We start from the raw sequence: 12,823 nt of genomic DNA, 5'->3' as shown, positions 1-12,823 counted from the left end.
TATAAAACAAAAACAAAAACTTCCAACCACTGAAAGTCCAGGAGCAAATGGCTTCACAAGTGAATTCTACCAAACTTCAGAGAAGAGTTAACACCTATTCTTCTCAAACTATTCCAAAAAAATTTCAGAGGAAATTGCAGAGTCAGGAATTACAGGGTTGGGGGAAATGGGTGCAGGGTCATGAGGAAATTAAGGACACTTGATAACTGATGACTGGAACATCTGAGGGCATTAGACATACAGGACACGAGAAATGGGCTGAAGTCATTGGAATGAGGGGAAGATAAAGGGCAAGGGAGAAGGAGGATACAAAGGATAAAAGGCCTGGGAACAACAGAAGGGGAGGAGGGTTGGGCTGAGAGTTCTGGAATCTGGGGAATAGAGGTTTCATGGGGATGGAGGTCTAAAATGCACAGGATGGACATGGGAGAGAAATAAAGAAGCCTAGAAGGCAAAGAATTAGTTCTAGAGATATCTAAAGGTCACAGAGGTGGAGAGATTGAGGTCACAGTGAGGAATAGAGAATGAGGAGTAGAGGGATGGAGGTGGGGTGATGGTAGTTGCAGCGGGTGGATTGAGGGTCACTAATTTTTTCTCCTATTCACTAATTCCATGATTTGCATTCAAATCATAACCTAATCGTGAATAGTTTCTAATTTGGGACCTTGAGGTAATAACCTTACTTACATAAAATATTTGTGATGATTCCTTCAACTGAATACACAGTAAAGGATTAGAGAAAAAAATAAGTAAACAATAACACATTATTTCTTCTCTCCTTTAGGGACACCAGATGCCAGGTGTGACTATGGAAACTACCAGAATGAAATGGATTCTGCCTAGCACCTGAATGGTCCTGGAGGTGGATTCTCCCCTGGAAGCTGCAGATGAGAACATATGCCTCATGAAACCCTGATTTCTGACCTTGTAAGACCCTAAACAGAAAGCCCAGCTAAGACTACTGGATTTCTAACTTATGCACTGTAGGATGTTTTCTATTTTTTTTATTTTTAAAAAATATTTATTTATTTATTTATTTGGCTGTGCTGGGCCTTAGTTGCAGCATGTGGCATCTTAGTTGCAGCATGCGGGATCTAGTTACCTGACCAGGGATGGAAACTGGGCCCCCTGCATTGGGAGCACAGAGTCTTAACCACTGGACCACCAGGGAAGTCCCTACAGAATGTTTTTTAAACTGCTAAATGTGTGGTCATATGTTATGGCAGTGATAGAAAACTACTTCGCATAGGGACAAATTTAATTATAAAATAATAAAGATTATAAAATATGAAATTATAAAGTATTTAAACAATAAAATCAAGTAAAAATGCCCAATAATTAACCACCCCCAGAAGCAATAAGAGTTTTATCTCCAGAGGTAATATCATCAGTTCCAAGTATATCCTCCTTAATATACAATTTCCATGTGTAACAAACTACATTTGAATTTGTATAATACACATCCACACATAGACAAATGCTAAAATATTATGTACATAGTTCAATATTTACATAGATATTGTCAAATCAAACTTTCTGTCAATCAAATTGCTTTCCTTAACCAATCATATATGAAGGTGATATTTTCACACCAGTAGAAATGGATTTCCTGCATTCCCAGAGACACAACATCATATTCCATGGTAATTATGAATAAAATGACTTTACTAAAACACTCCCCTAATTACGCATTTACATAGCTGCATGTGTTTTTCTCCTGCTATCACAGAATGTGGATCTTCGATTTCTACACATGTGGCTTATCTGGGTGGTTCTGGGACATGAAATTGTTGCACCAACATGACTGTGCATTCCTACATTAGGTAGACAATTGCTAAATTACCTTGCAAATGGATGAAAATTATAATTTCCCACCTACTGCATATCCAGTGTTAAAGCAATTAAACAAGGAGGCCATGAGGCTGAGGTGACTCTAATGCTTTGGTAGCCTATTTAAGCAAACAAAATTTAATACAGAGTCAAGGCACCTTAATCTAAGAAAATAAATTAAGAACAACCAATCAGGGGCTTCCATGGTGGCGCAGTGGTTGAGAATCTGCCTGCCAATGGAGGGGACATGGGTTCAGCCCTGGTCAAGGAAGATCCCACATGCCACAGAGCAACTAAGCCCGTGCGCCACAACTACTGAGCCTGCACTCTAGAGCCCATGAGCCACAACTACTGAAGCCCGTGTGCCTAGAGCCCATGCTCCGCAACAAGAGAAGCCACCGCAATGAGAAGCCCGCGCACCACAACGAAGAGTAGCCCCCGCTTGCCACAACTAGAGAAAAGCCCGCGCGCAGCAACAAAGACCCAACGCAGCCAAAAATAAATAAATAAATTTATAAAAGTTAACTATAGGGGCTTCCCTGGTGGCGCAGTGGTTGAGAATCTGCCTGCTAATGCAGGGAACACGGGTTCGGGCCCTGGTCTGGGAGGATCCCACATACCGCGGAGCAACTGGGCCCGTGAGCCACAATTGCTGAGCCTGCACGTCTGGAGCCTGTGCTCTGCAACAAGAGAGGCCGCGATAGTGAAGAGGCCCGCGCACCACGATGAGGAGTGGCCCCCGCTTGCCGCAACTGGAGAAAGCCCTCGCACAGAGACGAGGATCCAACACAGCCAAAAATTTAAAATATATATAAAAATAAATAAATAAGACCCGGCACAATGAAATAAACAAATTTTTTTAAAAAAAGTTAACTATAAAAAAAATTTAAAATAAAAACAACCAATCATACACAGCCAACTAGGCTTTCCAAAATCAAGGTGACTGGCTAAGATACAATCAAATATTATCCTTGCTTTGATTTGGTGTCTTCTCTAGAAAAACCCCTCCCCTATTTCCTGCAGATAAAGTGCTCCTAACCACCTTTTTTTATTTATTTATTTATTTATTTATTTATAAATATTTGCTTCTGTCTTAAACTGTTTCTCTGTGTGCTCTCCCACATGTTGTGCTGTGTCTCTGATAATAAACTTAATACCAGTTTTTGCAGTTTTTGCCTCCTTGAGAAATTCATTTATCAAACAGGGCAAGAGCCAGGGCAACTTTGCCTCTAGCTGCTAGCCCCTAGCCGTTAGGATTCCTGGTTTTTGCACCCAGACTACTCAGGTTCAATTCCTGGGCAGGGAAATAAGATCCCACTTCAAGTCACCACTCACTGCTATCTCCCCGAGATCAGAATCAGGGACTGGCCACCCAGAATCACCCTGAGTAATATAAACACATAAGGCACCCATCAGTCCCACCTCTAGAGCAGCCCATCTGATGCCACAGATCCCTGTTTCATACTTCAGGCTTAACCTTGCGGGCACAGCTCTGCTGCTCCAGAATTTCCACCCAGAATATAGCCCCTCTTCCAAAATCAGACTTGCAGAGCCTAAAAGTGAACATCAGTTCAGATTCCATTTAAAATGACCACTTAAACAACTAAAAAAAAAAATGTCCTGCCATGGCTCTGCCCCCATTCCTTGGTCACCCTTTTCGGAGCAGCTCAAAGACCAGGGTTTCTGGAAACTCTGTCACCTTTGTGAATGGATCTGGCATTCACAGTTTTTGATGCTCAGACTCAGATAAAGGAGAGCAAAGGACTTGAAATTTGGTGGGTGGATTTTATTTCTATCATCAGTGATAATGAAAGCGAAGAGACAAAGATAATCTCTACTCCCAGGAAGGTAAGCCCAACATCTAAACCCTCTTGGGAAAGATGAACATAGAATACCCAGTTCCCAGCAGATTACGATAATTAACTCTCAGAATGTGAGGATCTTAGCACAGTGTCTTAACATAGTGCATCCTCACATACCTGTGAGCGTGCTGTAGACCCTCATGAAACATTCCTTTCATGAATGAATAAATGTTGTTTCCCTATAACAGTCTTGCTCAGACCCCACTGCTTTCTCTAGTCCCCACTCAATTGGAAAGTGGTGAGCAGAGAATGTCATCTTTTCAGAAGTTGTTAGTGGTCTTCCCTGGGAATAAGCAGTATTTGTGTTCAGATAGGGTGGTTGTATGTAAGGCACTCAGGCACTGTTCTTGATTTCTCTAGATTAATGCTGCTGGAAGTGAGGTCTGGGGGAAGCAGTGGTTGCTCAAAGTGCAGATTAATGACCTTCATCCCAGACTTGCAGAGTCATAACATTAGAGTATGGGGCCCCAGTATCTGTTTTTAATGGGATCCATAAGTGATTTGTATAGCCATGAAATTCTGATGAGCAACATTCACCAAAGTCATTTTCAGCCTTGACTCCCCATTGGGATCATTTGTGTGTTTTTCAGAACTACCATCCCCTGTGTCCCACCCCGATAGATTCTGTCAATTAGTCTTTGGCAAGGCCCAGGATCAATGATATCTTAATGAAGTGGCCCAGGTTATTCTATCGTGAGGCCAGAGTAAACACTGTGAGGCTCCCAGGTTCATTTCTGAGGACCTAGTACAGGGTCTGCTTCATGGGGAAGCATGCTCTATGTAGACTGGAATGGGGGATAGTCAGTCTATCTCACGTTCCCAGTGTTGTAGTGGAATGTGTAGGTGTCTCTAGGAGACAAGTGTCCCCAAAGATAAGGGAGGAGAAACTCACATAAACTCCATGAAAGAACTCTGTATGTGCAGATTTTCCCAGGCCCCCATAAGCAATGGAAGAAGAGTCAGAACATACAGACCCTCACTGGCCATTGGGAAGACTTTGGCTCTCACTCTGATTACCAGGGAAGATCACTGGAGCAAAAGGAAAATCCTTAGAGAATTTAGGAGCATGATATGAGTGGAGCAGGAGATGTGTCTCTGTGAGGGCAAGAGACAAACCTAGGCTTCTCAACATAATTTCCATCGAAGCAGAGCTTCCCAAACAACATTTTAAAGCCTAGCTTCCTCCTTCACCTTTGGACATCACACCTGTGCTATCTGCTTTATTCATTCCCACCTATCTGGGTGTATGACTGTTGTCTCCTTTTCTTCACATCCCAGAGTTCCTTCCTTTGCTCAAAAAAGGTGACAGGTTCAGCTTAGAGACAGAAAGACCTGTTTATTTTAAAAAAGGAAGATGACTTATCCTGGGGATTCTATAATTTCCAATCCAGTACTATGTTCAGTAGAGAAGAGAGGATACTGTAAGTTATAGAAAATTACTTTACCAAATAGTACTTCCTGACAGCCCCTTTAAAACACTTAGGAAGTATTTCTAATCTGCAGATCCATAGCTCTACTTCCAAGTACTACTCAATCAAAAATAAGGAATGGAGGAATTCCCTAGTTAAGACTCCGTGCTTTCATTGCCAAGGGCACAGGTTCGATCCCTGGTGGGGCAACTAAGATTCCACAAGCCGTGCTGTGTGGCCAAAAAAAAAATAAGGATGGATATCTGATTTTAAGATGTGAGCAACAATATCTTATTTCATTTTATAAATATCTAGAATTATCACTGATCTAGAGTGAAAGATGCAGATCAACTCAAGAAATGAGTAGGACAAGATGAAACATCGTGAAGATTTTTCTTTGCATCAACAAATCCCTATTTCCATGAAATTATTTCATTTCTCATTTGTGCTGATTATATTATAGCACTTTAAGATACTTGAACATATACTATAGGACTCTTGTTTTCTTTTCCTGGAGATACAAAAAGTAAGAAACAAGAGAATAACTGAAATGACAATGGAATTAAAAAGAACATTTACAGAACTCTTACTAACAAAACCTGAACAAAGGTGAGAGCCTTCATTTTCCAAAGCAGTCTACAAGTAAAGGGAAATGAAGAAGACAGGTAGTATTCACATGAAATGTGATGGTTTATGCACATCTCTTAGTAAATCCCTCCAAGACCCTATTAACAATAATTGGAAAATTATTAGCTTTTCAGTAGAGGAATCTGGCAGATAGCCCCTGAATCAAGTGAACAAAATTACCATCAGCTGTAATGGGACAAATTGATACCAGCTGACCCATGCACACAGGCCTCATCATTGCTGGAACAGTTTTGGAGAAAAGCAAAGAAAAAAGCAAACCAAAGAACATTAATCTAATCATGAGAACAGGGCTAAGCACATTTAAAACCACATATAACTCTCATGTCCTGTACTCTTGTGTATTTTACATAGGAAGTCTTTCCTTGAGGTAATTGAGAGCTCTCTTTTTCAGAACTCTGGGTTATTCTAGGCCCTATAGCAATCAGCTTAATTGGTACACTTTCATTATCCTTGTCTACATAGACTGATCCTGCATCCAGACAGGACCTAAATATTACATATTCTCTGTCTTCACTGATATCCCAGGACCCAACCTCATATTCAGTGAGAATCTTGTATATCAACACCTCCTCAAGTTGATACGACAAAAAGGGAACATTTTCAACATTTGCACATCAGTAATTCATGGTAGAAATTCTTTATGCTGTAAAGGGAACCTGGATGGAGAAAATGGAGAGAAGGCAATGGGATATAAGAGAGGAATAGCCTAGAGATCTAACCTTGGCTATCATTAGGGAAAAAAGAAAAGTATTGAAAACAAATTTGTTAGGCAGGACTACCAGAGGTACAGAAGTAAATGTTTGCAAGTTCTAAGCACATGGGGTTTCAGCAAGAAAAGGTGACACGGCTGCTGATCTGGATCACAAATTTTACCTGAGAACCTGCCATTTCTTCCTCTTCCTCTTCCATTTCCAGGTTTCTTTCGCAGGCGATATTGTGTAGAGAAATCACACCTGTACATCCTTGAAGACATTGGCACAGCACTTTCACCTGCTACCCGCACACTCAGAGGCAGAAGGCCCTTCAAATGCAGAAAGGCCACGCTCCCCTATCCTTTGTCACATGACAGATTCAGAAGAAAATGAGCTCCTACATGGAGACCAAAACGTGATATTCTCCTTCCCTGTTTCCATAGGCCCTTCTGTCTCACACTCAGCTACTAATGCTGCTACAGGAATGGGGAATGTGGGGTGCGCTGACCTGACCCACTCACACAGACTCTATTATTACCTTTCCTTGAACCAAAGGCTGGACTCAACTCTCATACCACAAAAATACCTGCGAGCCCTGTTGCATAACCCTGGTTTCACCCTGGAATTGCCTGGAAAACGTAATTAAAGCAAATTTGTCATCTATATAAATTATGTTGCTCACCTGAAACTATGTTGTACACTTGAATCAAATATAATATTGAAGTTAACTACATTTCATATTTTTTAAAACCTGGGACTTCCCTGGTGGTCCAGTGGTTAAGAATCCGTCTTCAATACGGGAGGCACAGGTTCGACCCCTTGTCAGGGAATGAAGATCCCACATGCTGTGCAGCACAGCCAGAAAAAAAAAAAAAATTAAAATGTGCTCTCAGGCAGAATCTGCGAAGGAGGTCACAGGTGATGGTAGTTATTAAAACTAGCCATGTCATCTTTCTTGTAAGCACTTATGTAAATCTTGCCTCTCAAACTTGAATATGCATACAAAGCATTCCAGCACCCATGGAAGAAATTGCGATTCTGCAGGTTTGGAACGGGGCCCATGAATTGGCGTCTTTAACAAGTTTCTTCCTTGTGCCGATGCTACTCCCACAGACCCGTTATTAGTAGCACTAGAGAAAGTAGGCACACCACACCTCAGCCCCTTACATCAACCACTTTATCTCAAAACAACTATTAAAGACCATCAAAGACCACCATCACAATCTTGAAGGATCACATGTTTGGCTGGCACGTCAAAGTTTACAGAAGGCTAATAAAGGCTTAACATCTGAGTATGTCTCTATTTGGAAAACAACATATATATAGTCATTAGTGCAACAATCACTGAACATGTGTTACTGAACATAACACATCTATTATGTGTTTACAGGTAGATTACAGTGCACTGTTTTGGAAACCTCATGGATATTATTGGAGTTAATCTTCATAATACCCTGGGATTTTGGCATTAGGAGTCCCATAATAACCATGAGGATGTAGATACTGGGACTCGCCTTTGTTTCCCTACTCCTGATTTTTTTTTTTTTTAATGTTTGCACAAAATAGAAGCTGACTATAGATGGCTGGAGGAATACAGAAAGTAAGGGTGTCTTAGAACTTCAGAGAGAGACTTCCCTGGTGGTCCAGTAGCTAAGACTCTGTGCTCCCAATGTAGGGGGCCCGGGTTTGATCCATGGTCAGGGAACTAGATCCCACATGCCTCAACCAAGAGTTTGCAGGCCACAACTAAAGATCCTGTGTGCCATAACTAAACCCCGGCTCAGCCAAATAAATAAATATTAAAAAATAATAATAATTTTTTTAAAAACTTTAAAAAAAAGAACTTCAGAGAGTTTTCATTGTTTTGTATTTACTTTTACTCTTTTTTCTAATAGCGTAGATAAAGGTTTTTGTTTGTTTTTTGGCCATGCTGCCTGGTTTGCAGGATCTTAGTTCCCAGACAGGGGACTGAATCCATGCCCTTGGCAGTGAAAGCGCCGAGTCCTAAGTGCTGGACCACCAGGGAACTCCCAATAAAGTTTTAAGTTTATAAATAAAAGCCAATCAGTTTTCCCAACTGGAGGTATTTTTTATACGCCCATGAGCTATACAGGGTAATTTTTACTCCTCTCAGTTCTCACTAAAATTTGATGTTATCAATTTTTATTTTATATATCTATCTAATTTAGGCATCTAGAAATTAGAGGTGCCGTCCTATTATTGTTTCCCTGGTGTCTAGCAGAAATAGATAAAGAAAATGTGATATATAAGAATGAATATTATTCAGCGTTAAAAAAAAGGACATCTTCCATTTGGGAAAACATGAATGAACCTGAAAGACATTACACTAAGTGGAAAAAGCAACCACAAAAAGAAAATACTGTTTTATCTCAATTACGTGTGGTATCTACTAAAGTCCAACTCACAAAACACAGCAGAATCTTGATTGTCGGGAACTTGCGTGGGAAGACAGGAGATGTTGGTGACATGATACAAAAATTACGTTACGCAGGATGAATGAGCTCTGGGGATCTAAATACAGCCTGTTGAAACAGTTAATTACACGGGATATTATACTCGAGATTTGCTAAGGTCCACCCGGCAGGGGTGTGGGGACAGAAGAGGCTCAGATGAAAAGTGAAGAAGGAAGTTAGGCGAGAACTCTGGAAAGGAAGAAAGCAAGCAGGGATGAGCACAGCCCACCCACCAAAATACAAGGGCTTTTACAGGCTCCACATTCAGGACCACCAGCCTTGTTTTCTAGATGCCAGCACCCACGCAGGCCTGCAGCTTGACAGCTGCAATCCCATGAGTCAAGCCAGGTATTTCTGGGTCCAAAGTCCTGCCTCTAGAGAAACAAAGGGCAGTCAGTCCGCAGACAGCCTGTTAGGCTGTCCCACCACTAGGCCACCCGACCAGGCTGGAACTGCCCCCATCAAATGCTGAAGGCGGACCTCTGTCCCCCTCTGTGAGACGAGGCAGTTTGGGTGGGAGAGTCAGAGCCGCCCGATAACCAGCACCTCCTCTCTGGTTACACCCATGGAGTTCCGCCAACACCCGCTGGTGCTCTGGCGCCCTCTAGTGGCCATCCGTTCTAACGCCAACTCTCAGCCCTTCCTCCTCTCCCTCCCCAGCCCCGGGGTCCGCACTGGCCTTGGGCACCTGCCAAACTGATTTCTTTCCTAGTCACCCTCTAAGCCCAATGAAGTGTCCTGCAGAATTGGGTATATCTCTCTCAAAGTCTTGGCTGGTGGGCTACAGATCTTTATCAGATACGTGATTGCCAAACATCTTGTACCATTTTGGAGGGTGGATTATCTTTTCCCGTTCTCCTTTTATGCACAACAGTTTTTCCTTGTGAGGAAGTCCAATTCATCTCTTTTGTCTTTTGTTGCTTGTGATTTTGGTATCAGATCTAAGAAATCATTGAATCCAAGGTCATGAAGGTTTACTCTCATGTTTTCCTCTATCAATACAAGTTATATAATTTTGGTTCTTATATGTAGGCCTTTGATCCATTTTGAGTTAATTTTGTATATGGGGTAAGGTAAGAATACAACTTCATTCTTTTGCATGTGGGTATCCGGTGGTCTTAGCACCTGTGCTAATTGTTTGGGAGAAAATATTTGCAAATGATGTGACCAAAAAGGGTTTAATTTCCGTAATATATAAACAGCTCATACAACTCAATAAACAACAACCACAAAAAAACCAACCCAATCAAAAAGTTGTGGCTCACCAGCCACAACTACTGAGCCCACGTGCCACAACTACTGAAGTCTGCACACCTAGAGCCCGTGCTCCACAAGAGAAGCCACCGCAAGGAGAAGCCTGCCCACCGCAACGAAGAGTAGCCCCTGCTCACCGCAACTAGAGAAAGCCCGCGCGCAGCAACGAAGACCCAATGTAGCCCCCCAAATTAATTAATTAATTAACCCAGCACGTGCATACCATCTAAATAATTACTCTCTCCTATGCTCTAGTCTCTCATTAAAATCACATTTCATTAGGAGAAATTGTATATTTTGCACCATTATTGGGAAGAATAAGCCACACTCACTCACCTGCTGATGCGAGTGGAGGGTTATCAGCTGAAGTAACAGGGAAATGAGTGTCCCACCAGCCCAGGTGCAGTGAGATCCGTCTCTGCCACAAACGACCCTCCTCCCATTTTTCCCTCTGGAAATGATGGAAACCTATTAAAAGCGCATCAACTTAGGAGCCCAAACCACTAGGTGCCCGTGTGGGCGGGAGGGGCCCGTGGGGCTGGAGTCTCGCAGAGGCACCTCAAACTCAGAGGAAACTCAAGAAGCCGGCATCCAACTCATTTCTCCATAGGTGAGGAAACCCAGGCCAAGGAGGGAGGGCAGGGGCTTGTTGAAGACCAAACACCAAGCCGGTGGCAAGGGTAGGAGCAGAAGCTATTTTCAGCGGAAAGTTTCCCCCAGCCAACATCTCTCCTTTCAACTCACAAGGTTGCCTGCCACGTCCCAGACCAGAAGAGCTCCTAGCGCAGCATGTGGCTCCTCAGAAGCTCAGTTGGATTGGACCAGGTTCCTGAGGCCATGCGCCTGGTGGTCCCTGGATGCTGAGCGGTTTTTCTCTTGTCTGCATCTCTAGCCAGCTGCCTGCCATTGGCCGATCTAGGATTCTGCCGTGAGGTGGGCCTGAGTGCGGGATGCGCCTGATGAGGCCCACCTGCGGGAGGAGGGTTGTGGCTGCCCTGCCCTCGAAGGGGCCCAGGCTCCAGGTGGGAAACTCTCAGCCAGTGTCTAAACACAGAGCACTGCATCCTCATTCTTTGCAACCCTTGGAGTTACCTCGATAACATTTTTAAATGGATCTCCCACTTGGCATATTTACCAGATAAAGAAATTCCCCCATTAAAATTCAGGAATGGGGTTTCCCTGGTGGCGCAGTGGTTAAGACTCCACCTGCCAATGCAGGGGACACGGGTTCGAGCCCTGGTCCGGGAAGATCCCACATGCCACGAGCAACTAAGCCCATGCACCACAACTACTGAGCCTGCGCTCTAGAGCCCACGAGCCACAACTACTGAAGCCCGCGGGCCTAGACCCCATGCTCTGCAACAAGAGAAGCCACCGCAATGAGAAGCTCATGCACCGCATCGAAGAGTAGCCCCCTCTCGCCACAACTAGAGAAAGCCTGCGCTCAGCAACAAAGACCCAATGCAGCCAAAAATAAATAAATAAAATAAATAATTTTTTTTTTAAAAATTAAGAAAAAATTTCAGGAATGACATGTTATTAGAATGAGCTGGAAGACACAGGATGCTCCCGAATGATCTATTACTTGGAGGATTTTACAATTCTAAGGAGAAAACACTCAGTCTCTTCACCCTCTTGGGCATCAGCACAAGGCGAGAATTGGCTGCACTCTTTATTTATCCCTCTGATTTCTCCAGAACCTTTCCTCCAAGGAGAAATCTCTGGGCTCTGCAGGGACTGTGATGGGTGACAGTCAGGTACCTCTGAGACTGAAAAGCTGGAGGAAAAGAGACGGGGAGGGAGATGAGAAGTGGTGATGGGGAGTAGCAGGGGCGTCACATTCAGTCTCAGGCTGAGAGTCTGGGTTCATCTCCAGTGAAGGTAAGGACCACCCAGAGGTGGCACCACTGGCCTTGTCATGTGGTGTGGGGATGCAGGACAGCCAAACCGTCACGGCAACTCCACTTGCAGAGAAATAAAGAAGAGTGGGAGCACACCCCTGGGAGCCAGTTGGAAAAAACGGTGACTGCTATGAAATAATGAGATGCACTTTTCAGAAAAGTGAAGACTGTTCTCTTGGTTCTCAAAGACTTGCAAATACTATGTGTTCTTCCGGAGGCATGCTGAAGCCCCCGGCCTTTGAGTGCAGTACTGGGAAGGAATCTGGGCTCAACATAATCCAGCACTCACTCCTCGAGGATGCTGAGGATGACCTGTGTCCACCCCTCCGGTGCTGTTGGGCCTGAAATCCCCTTATTACCTGGGACAGGAGGGGCCACACAAACACCCCACTAGGCAGCAGGAGGCTTGGCTGCTGGGCTACAGACCTTTATCAGATACATGATTCGTAAACATCTTGTGCCATTTTGGAGGGTGGATTATCTTTTTCCTTTTCTCCTTTTATGCGCAACAGTTTTTCATTGTAAGGAAGTCCAATTCATCTCTTTTGTCTTTTCTTGCTTGTGCTTTTTGTATCAGATCTAAGAAATCTTTGCCAAATCCAAGATCATGAAGGTTTACTTTCATGTTTTCTTCTCCAGGTTTTACAATCTTGGTTCTTATATGTAGGCCTTTGATCCATTTTGAGTTAATTTTGTATATGGGGTGAGGTAAGAATCCAACTTCATTCTTTTGCATGTGGGTATCCGGTGTTC

Source organism: Eubalaena glacialis, chromosome 1, assembly GCF_028564815.1.
Source record: "Eubalaena glacialis isolate mEubGla1 chromosome 1, mEubGla1.1.hap2.+ XY, whole genome shotgun sequence".
Lineage (NCBI taxonomy): Eukaryota > Metazoa > Chordata > Mammalia > Artiodactyla > Balaenidae > Eubalaena > Eubalaena glacialis.
This window is presented reverse-complemented; position numbering follows the sequence as displayed.